Raw genomic sequence first — 9982 nt, 5'->3', positions numbered from 1 at the left:
GATTTAGATGGCTTTTCCATTCTTAATTTTTACAATTGTATGGTACTCTGGGGTGCCTTCATGCAATTCCAGGTTGACTCTTCATGTTTGGATTCATGTTTCCAATAATCTTAAAAAATAAAAGATGCATCTTCCTGCTCTAGAAAAATAATTCTTAGTGGAAATGGGAAAGAAAAGAAATATAAGAAGCTCAAAGACCTTCTTTTTGATCCTTTCACTGTTTTTAAGGCAACACTGCCTCACAAGTGTGCGTGATGAGACTATATGCTCACACGGATTATGTGGCAAAGCAGAATAAAGGAAAATTAACAAATGAACAGACCCCTTGGTGATCTGTAGCCCATAGCTGGGCCAGAGCTCTTTCATCACTCCTCCTGTTTCACCTTCCCTGCCAGCCTCCTGGGCACCCCATGCCCTCAAACAAATGCACTGCGGAGCAGGAGGCCTTGGGTATGTGAGGCCAGGTTGCAGTATGCTTGCGAGTCCCAGGTATTCCCACAGCACACACCGTTTTGGGCACGTCTGGAAGCAGTGGCATTAGCTGTGTCCCAGTTGTGTTAATCCAGTAGATATTCTGGTAAGTGCCACATCTGTATTCCCAGTTAAATCCCAAATTGATTTACATTTATTGATTGGTAAATTAAGTAGCACAAGCTAGGAGGAATGTCTTATCAGAGGACATTTTGAGGATGCTTTATGCATCAGAAATGTGATGGGCTAGACAAGATCAAGGATATATATTGCATCTGGCCCATTTTTCATGGGAGTGAAGGAGGGGGTTCCTTAGACTGCTTCCACACATCACAGGAAATGTCAATTTTACTTCGTGTCCTCGGTTTGTGTAAAGAACTTGCTCATCACTGTGCTGTTTTTCAATGAAACATGCAAAAGAGAAAATGTGCAGGTAACTTCTCTCTGCCACAGGCCCTCCACCAGGACCTTGCGCCGTGGAGAAGAGCAGTAGTGGAGCAGGGACAGTGCACCCAGCCCTGTGACGGCACAGCATGACGGGTCTGGCAAGAAGAAAACAGGAAACGGAGGCAGTAGGCCCAGTCCCTGATACTGGTGGGAGCAGGATGAAGGGAAAACATCACTTGGGAGCAGGTGAAATAATCATGCTTCTGAGGTAGTGGAGAAGTCGCTGCATCTCCACCACCTTTCTCCAGCCCCACACAGCAGAGTAACGTTCTTAAAAAGCTCTGCTGAGCACCTCACCATCAGGAGGCTTACGTGTAGGACTGCCACTTGATGTACAAGTCATTTTGTTCCAGGGTCACTTAAAGGATTAAGCAGTTTGTGCTGTCTGTCACAGAGTTAGGGTACATTTAGTCAGTGATAACGCCTTTGGCAGTCTGATACAAGGCATGCATGAGATGGGTAGACTGGGCAGAGCACAGACACAGGCTGCTTCTGCCCCAGCCCCCAGCCCAGGAGGCTCGGCCTGCTCTCCTTTAGCCGGGTTATGGCTTTGCTCTGGTTTGGTGACGCAGGGAGGTGGCCAAGGCTGCAGGTGGTGGAGCACAGGGCGCTTCATGATGTGTCAGCAGGGTGCAGTTCATCCGGGTGTCTCGCTGTGGCCTGCCAGCTCTGCAGGCCTTCTATTGAAACCCTCTGTGGAAACCTATGCTCAGCGCGGGCTCTGAGCACAGAAACCCAGGGCTGTTTGACAGAATTTGGGAAAAGTTAGGGGAATAATATCTGAGAGTCACACCCATGCTAACGCAGACCACGCAGAGCTGTTGCTCCAGATGTCACGGCGTGGGGCAGTGCCGAAAAGCATTGGAGGAAAAGGGGAGGGCCCTGAGGCTGGCAGCAGCGTTTCGGGACGCAGATTCCTGGAGACTGCAGCTGCGGCTGACAGACTGGGATCTCTTCTGGCATCCCTGGCACCTAAATGCACGAGCTGCTGCAGGCAGGACGACATGGGCATCCCTTCTCACCGCAGCATTTCCATCTTCTCTAAATGGACACAGGGGTGTACCTGTGATACGCTCTCAGCAGTAGCAGCTTCATGCAAACTTTTTTTACATAATATATTTTATTTTAAGTTTCTGCTTTGCTTTCCATTTGCCATTGATTATTCAATATGCATTTTTTATCACTTCCTGTGTTATTTTTCTCCAGTATAGACAGAGGAATTCCCATCTGTTCAGTCTGTCTTTTTCCAGACGTTTCTTTGTCTCCGTTTATTTTTGCTGCCTGTCCCTGGAATTTTTTTCTCCTTCTTTATATTGTTTTTTTGAAATAGGGTAACCAAAACCGAAGCCAGTTCGTGGTTACCTCATCTCTAAAGCAGTGACTCTAAATTACTGCATCATGACACCCACTTGTTTTTGCCCGTTTTGTTTAGTTTAGTTTTGTTTGTTTTTCCCTATCTGTCAGCCCTGCAAACATCAGCTGGCATCCTGGAGGGGCGGTATCATCACAGCGGATTGCGAATTTGTTAATAACACTGTACAATCCAGTAAACGGCGGTGTGAATCTCTGGCTTTCAATCTTCTCTCAATGCTTGCATTGAGCCTGAGGCACCATTTGAAAGTAATAACTATTTTTAAGCCATCAGACGTGTGTGTGAGCCTCCCTGTCCCATGGCAGGTATGCTCTGTAACCATGCATTTCTCAGTGAGCTGCATGGAAAAGTTTCTGCATGAGCTGGAAAGGAAACCTCAGGCCTTGGCGGACTGAGAGCCCATATCTCACTGAAAAGCAGTGCTAAAAAATGTGCCTCTTCAGACAGATAAAAATTGTCCTCTGACCTCGTGTGCTTTGATTTCCGCTCGCTCAGATAACAGCATTGCCTGTGAGCATCTCCCGAGAGTGCAAATCCCAACCTCCGGAGCTGCTCTGCAGCTTATGGTAATGGTAACTCTGAGCCTGGGCTCGGGAAACTCGCAGGGAGAAGGACAATTTTTCATGTAATTTTACATCCTGAGGTGTTTCATTAGCAGTCTTAACTGTTTAGTCTCAAGAAGAAGAAGAAGCAGGATCAAAGGCAGGAGAGGAATGAGAGATCAAAATTAGTTCTAGTCAAATTAATAAACATCTCAATTTTTATTTCCATTAAATAGGTGTATTTATTGCTCGTCTGAATTTTGCAAAGCCTCTTGAGACTTGCTCTCATTTTTGCACTCAGAAATCACTGCATATTTTGCCTTATGTAGCTGTCATTTATCATTAGGGAAGAAGTAACAATTCAGGCCTCAAATATAGCTTTTTTTTTTCTAAAAGAAATCAGGTTGATCGTTCATTGACTGCCATATAATCCTCTGATCTGTTAGACAGATACAAGTTATTTATGTCAATCCTCAACCTAGACGGATGTGTTAGTAGCTGTTATTTTTTTATTTTTTTTTTTGCCAATAGTTTTATTACGTATGTTTTAATACAATAGGAAGTGGGTGACAAATTGAGGAATGTGAATTTGCTCGCCATGTATGTAACTTGCTGTAAGCCGGTGCTGAAGGTTTAAAGCAGTAATTCTGCAGGTCACACTGCAGTACTCAGGAAGACTGGTCTGCTTGCGTTGTGCAAGTTGAGTGAAATGTAAAAGTAAATTAAATTTTAGAAGTTCTCTAGGGACCTAAGAAATTAGTAGGAAAAGCAACTTCATGTTAAAGGATTTGATTTTTACTTGCACTGTGTCATGTTGAACAAGGTGTTAAAGCCTCAGTGATTCAAATTTATGAATCCAGCTTTCAAAATCACAAGGTGGGCTTCCAGAGTGAGAACTAAAAATGAAATGGGACGTTTGTTTAATGTGCCTTCTGGCTCCTGAATCTTTAATCCTTATCCAGGGCCCCTTTCTAATGCTTGACCACTGATTTTTTCGTAATTAAATCTAAGCTTATTTTTATCTAGTCCAGCAGCTGGAGCTTTAAGGTATACAATCAATACCCTGAGAGAGCAGATAGGTAGCAGTGGAGCTCAGCTGCTGATACACATGTAACAGCACTGCTGCAGCCCTACAGGGTTGTATCTCCTGTGTCAGTAATAGCCACACAGAAACCCTCGAGCACCATCAGTATTATCCTTTTCATTCCCAAGAACAAATAAAACTTTCAGGGAATGCTTCATTAGTTGGTATAATTTTTATTTATTCTCAATCAAAATATTCTAAGTATCCAAACCACTAATACTTATTCAAAACTTTGGTATCAAGCTCAGAGTGTGAAAGCTGTCAGACCGGCATAGCTAGAAGAGGAGTTCCCATTGCTATAAGGAATAAGAGTATTTCCAGGTTCTCCTCTAGACCTCCTTCCACAGGTTGAGGGTGTAGTAATTGTAACCTCCACAGACCCACCATAAAGGAGAAAATATACACAGGCTGTATTTTCCTCTGGTTCCAAAGCTTACCCTCTTTGTGAAGACTGACAGTGTTTCAGACTGTTAGGTACATGCCCTGTGCCAGGACAAGGGGCACTGGGCACAAACTGGAACACACCAGGCAGCCCTTCTGTGCTGTGCAGGTGGCAGAGCCCTGGCACAGGCTGCCCAGAGAGCTGTGGGGTCTCCTCCTTGGAGATCTCCAAAAGCTGCCTGGGCCTGGGCAGCCTGCTCTGGGTGTCCCTGCTTGGGCAGGGCTTGGAGCAGGTGAGCCCAGAGGGCCCTGCCAGCCACAGCCATGCTGTGATTAGCACAAGGTCTAATCTATCTATTAGCACAAGGTCTTACTTATCTGAGTGTTTCTACAGGGAAACATTCATAAAACTGAATTCTTGTTTTTGTGTCCTGGAGAGACTGGAGGACAGTGGTCTTTGTTCCAAAAGCACTCTGGGGGCAGACAAATCACAGCCTGTTTCTGACAAAGCCAGCCTGTTGCTTCAGCTCTTTTTCCTCCATCAAAAATCTCCCTCAGCCTAACAATGTTGGCCAGTACCACCAGCCTTCCTCAAAGTAAACAAGCCTGACCTCAGCACATAACCCACTTTCTTGAGTACTGTCATTTTAGAGAGGCTGAATTATTTAATCAGTAGTGACCTAATAACATGCATGTGGCAAGTGCATTAGGACTCAGTGGACTAATGAAGTATGGACAGTCCTGGCTCAAAAGTCTGGGAGATGAATTGGGAAGCTAATACAGGATGAGCTAGTCAAAGAGATTATTTTCTCTCCTGAACAATAGGGAGAGCAACACAAAGCTGTCTAAAATCCTGCCTTCCTAGAAATCTAGTCCTTTAAGCTTGTGAAATGGATTCTGTGGCCCTTCTTCTCTGTAACCGTCTGGGAAGGAGATTGGCAGACCTGGACTTGATCCAGGATTTCCATGAAGACAACTTTTAGGGAAGCGACTGTCCCCCTGCACTCTGCTCTGGTGAGGCTGCACCTCGAGTGTTGTGTTCAGCTTTGGGCCCCTCACTACAAGGACATCGAGGCCCTGGAGGGTGCCCAGAGCAGGGCTACGAAGCTGGTGAAGGGCCTGGAGCACAAGTCCTGTGAGGAGCGGCTGAGGGAACTGGGGTTGTTTAGGCTGGGAAAGAGGAGGCTCAGGGGAGACCTGATTGCTCTCTACAGCTACCTGAAAGGAAGGTGTGGGGAGCTGGGGGTCAGCCTCTTCTCACAGGTAACTAGTGATAGGACTAGAGGGAATGGCCTCAAGTTGTGCCAGGGGAGGTTCAGGTTGGAAATGAGGAGACATTTCTTCATGGAAAGGGTTGTGAGGCATTGGAACAGGCTGCCCAGGGGAGTAGTTGAGTCACCATCCCTGGAGGTATTCAAAAGACATATCGATGTGGTGCTTAGGGACATGCTTTAGCGGTAGATTTGGCAATGCTAGGCTAATGGCTGGACTAGATGATCTTAAGAGATCTTTTCCAGCCTAAATAATTCTATGGTTCTAACGGGAAAACCTTGCCTGCTGCGACTGGGGGCAGGTGCTGCCCCTCACAAGGCAGTATCCTGCACAATGCATGATAGGGTAAGCCCATGACAGGCTTGTAAAAAAATGTATTAATGGAATGGGTTACAGTTGCATTAATAAAATATTATCCCGAGGAAATAATCTGATTAATTCTGAGAGCAAAAAGTGCTTGAGGCTGTCTTTACTGTCACGGTGTTTATTTGCTACTGATTTTGCAGACGACAGTCTGGCTCTCAGATGCCTGCCCCCAGAGAGGAAAGACTGTCCCAGCATCAGGACACCAGCCAAGTAAATCCATATTCAAACCTTTCTCTGCCACAGTCTTTTCTGTGTCCCCGGGAAGCTGTCAGAGGAGGGATTAATCTTGCTTAATTCCACCTAGGTAAGAGTTAAAGCTCCAGTGTTGCCTGGGCTCCTTCTGCATTAAGAGGCAGAGACGAGCACTTCTGGAGGCCTGTTCCTGCTGTGCCACAGTGCTGGTGAGCTCAGTGCTGGGAGCAGGAGGCTCTCAGCACCTCTCTATGGCCCCAGTGGCACTTGTGCTTTAACCCAACTTGAGGCAGCACTGCCACACAGCTTGAAGAATGGAAATGCCTTGACACCAGCCTGGCAAAGCTTGGGTCTTTTTAAGCCAAAGCCATCCCTTCCTTTGGTTTGCGGTGAGGTCATTAGTGCTGGAGGGGGGTAATGGGAACCTCCCCAGACCCTGAATTACCAGCACATGTTGGGAATGCCTGTGCCAAGTTCACTGCAGGTGAGGGATGCCACTGAAACCAGCAGCAGCAGCACCATCACCACCGATTTGCAAATTCTGACCCAGTGGCATCATCACCTCTGCATCTGGTGGAGGTGGGCACAGAAGAGGAATGCCCTGGCTGCAAGCTTTATGCATGAAACAAAATGCAGGTGGGTGCCTGATTACAGTACAGATGGTCTCTGCTATACTGAATGCATGGTCTAACCCAGCCATTTGGGTGGCCACAGCTGCTCTTGCTCAGCACCCCAGCACCCTTCAGTTTTGAAAGGTACTATCAAAGGTAAGGGAAGTGAGGAGGCTATAAGGCTGCCACTATCCTATTCCACTTCTCTTCCCCAAAAGAAGCTTGCAAACTTCCTAAGGTCATGGTATACAGTGCTCCAGCAGCAAACAAAAGAAGTTGCATCTGAGAACATGCTCATGTTTTGCAGTCATGTTGAGGGTTCAACTTGTCCAACATGATGGGGAGAGGAAGACCCACATGCACACACGTTTCCACATGTACACTACCTTCTTGCAATGCTTTGTTGGGGCTCGTTCTTACTCTTGCTCTAGCATTAAGCATTTTAACCAACAGCCTTTACACAACAGAAACCACACATGCCCTGTTTAAAATCCCGTATTGGGGGTGTGATTTGTGCTTACATGGCAAGGTTTTCGTAGCAGAGGGCTGCAGGGGTGGCCTCTGTGAGCAGAGCCCAGCAGCTGCCCCATGTCAGATCAGAGCCAGCTCCAGCCAGTTCCAAAAGTGACCCTCTGCTGGCCAGACCTGAGCCAGGCAGCGACGCTGGGGGCCTCTGGGAGAGCAGATTTAAGGAAAGGAAAAAAAAAATGCTGTGTGACAGCAGCTGGGAGAGTGAGGAGTGAGAACCAGCCCTGCAGACCCCCAGGTGAAGAAGGTCAGTGAAGAAGGAGGCCCTAGGCTGGAGCTGCAGCCCGTGGAGGAGCCCCCAGTGCAGGTGGATGTGGCCTGGAGGAGGCTGCGGCCCATGGAGAGCCCCCGCAGGAGCAGGCCCCGGGCCGGAGCTGCAGCCCGTGGAGAGGAGCCCACGCAGGAGCAGGGGGTCTGGGGGGAGCTGCCGCCCGTGGGGGACCCGTGCTGGAGCAGTTTGCTCCTGGGGGATGGATGGACCCCGTGGTACGGAGCCGTGTGGGAGCAGTGCTGGAAGAGCTGCTGCCTGTGGGCAGCCCCCGCAGGCTCAGTTCGGGCAGGACGGCATCCCGTGGGAGGGACCGTGAGGGAGCGGCGGAGACGAAGTGCTAGATAGACTGACCGCAGCCCTCATTCCCTCATTCCCCTGCTGGGGGGAAGAAGGTAGAAGAGGGTGGATGGGGGGAAGGTGTTTTTAGTTTTCTTTTAGTTTCTCACTTCTCTAGCTTGTTAGTAATAGGCAATAAATCACATTAATCTCCCTACGCTGAGTCTGTTTTGCCCATGATGGTAATCGGTGAGTGATTTCCTTGGCTGTATCTCAACCCATGAGGTTTTTTTTTTTTTTCGTATTTTCTCCTCCAGTCCTTCTGAGGAGTGTCAGTGAGGGAGCAGCATGGTAGAGCCGAGCTGCCCATCGGTGTGAAACCACCACAGGCCATGCTGGCACAGGGCCACCCTGTCTGCACGCCCTAGGTTGGTGGGACACTGCGGTGTTTGGGAGGGGGCTACCTCCCACCCTGCAGTGACGTCCCCAGCACGGCTCCAGCACGCAAACCGAGGAGCCCATAGTGTCCCCTGTGCCAGATGCAACAGCCAAATACCTTCTTCTGCAAACAGCGTCATCAACTGTGACAGGCCCTAGCTGTGAAAGGAATTCAGGGTGTTCGGCTGCCTTAACACAGCGCACAAACCCCCACCCAACCCTGCAGAGGGATTTACGGCAGCCCAGGGCACCGGGCCACCCATCACAGAGCAGCCCTCTCCCGATGCATTTCTGCAGAAGCAGAGTAATGTGGCGTGGTGTCACCACAGCACAGCACTGTGACTCACCGCCGCGGCGGCCGATTTGGTCCGCGTGTGCACTTAATCCAGCCCAGCCTGTTTCTCACATCGAGTTGTTTTGAGAGTTTGGGAAAGTTTGCTTTACTCTTGGTTTTTCCTTTTCGCACAGTTCATTCCATCTGGGCCTAAAAGGCAAAGCACTGAAATGTTGCAATAACAGCTGTGCTTGCAAGCTTTCTGTCCCAGCTGATAATTAAATGCAGAATATCTCAAGGAAAAATCGTATCTGGAGAAGACAAGCCCAGCTGTTGAAAAAAAAATTATATATATATATATTGAAATGAACCTTAGAATCTGTCGGTATTTGTGCAAACCCGAGTCAGTTCTGCTCTTGCTCTTCTCAAGTTAAAGATCTAGCTGGGATGATGAAGGACACTGCCTATTGTTTAAACCTGCTGGTGCCTAACTCTTTCACGAACTCGTGCCTGAATTTAAAAACTATTGGCAGCGACACAGAGTGTCTGCAGCCACGGCTGTTGCTCCTAGCACCCATCGTTTGGAAAGACCAATTACTGATTCTAGACACTCAATTATAGATTACGCCTGTCGTGTATAAGTCTGTTATGCAGCATACAGGGCACTGGGAAAAATGTGAGCAGATCAGAGCAGCTGGATTGAACAACTGTATTTTTCTCGTTTCATTCTAATTTTTTTGTTTGTTTGTTTTAATTTGTCTATGGACTGCAATGCGGAGAGCAGCAATACCTTCTCACACTGAGTTTGGGTTTGTACAGTGCAGCCCTCCTGGGAGCACCAGTGAGGGACAGTTCATAGCAGTCACCTTACTTGGGTACATTTCCTCTGGAAAGTGCAGTTCTGATGGATCCGTGTCTCACTCTTGGTTTCCATTTTGCTGCTGGGTATAGCTCTGGAGATCCTCCAGGAGCCTGGGATGGCCTGGGACCGTGTCTCTTGCAAGACCACCTGGTCTTCTGTGGTGACACCTCAACATTTCAGCTGAAAAATAGTGACTTGGCTTTGGGGTGGGCAGCCTGGGGTCCAGGCAAGGTGTCAGGCTGACAGGGGGATGCAGAGCCCCCAGGGAGCCCCCTGGGCAGCACCAAGCACAGTGGGTCCAGACAGTGCTGCCACACAGAGGTTCTCCGGCTTCTCACCTGTAGGTGAAATGAGGACACCAAAGCATTTTCAGCAACAGGTCTTTCTCCTTTTTCAGCCTATAAAATATTGATCTATTAATCTTTTCCTTCAGGTTTAAGAGTAAGGGATGGGAAAACGATGGTTTGAGGGGAGGAATGACAAGCACTTGTTCCCAGGGGTGGGGAAGGCCTTTTGAAAGGGAAGCTGCACATCAGTGCTTCACTGGAAGGTGCTGTGTTGTACACGTACATGAACTCCTGGAGAAGTACACTTT

This window comes from Anser anser, assembly GCF_964211835.1.
Source record: "Anser anser genome assembly, chromosome: 1".
Taxonomy (NCBI): Eukaryota; Metazoa; Chordata; class Aves; order Anseriformes; family Anatidae; genus Anser; species Anser anser.
The sequence above is the reverse complement of the archived record's forward strand: the minus strand, read 5'-3'. Positions refer to the sequence as shown.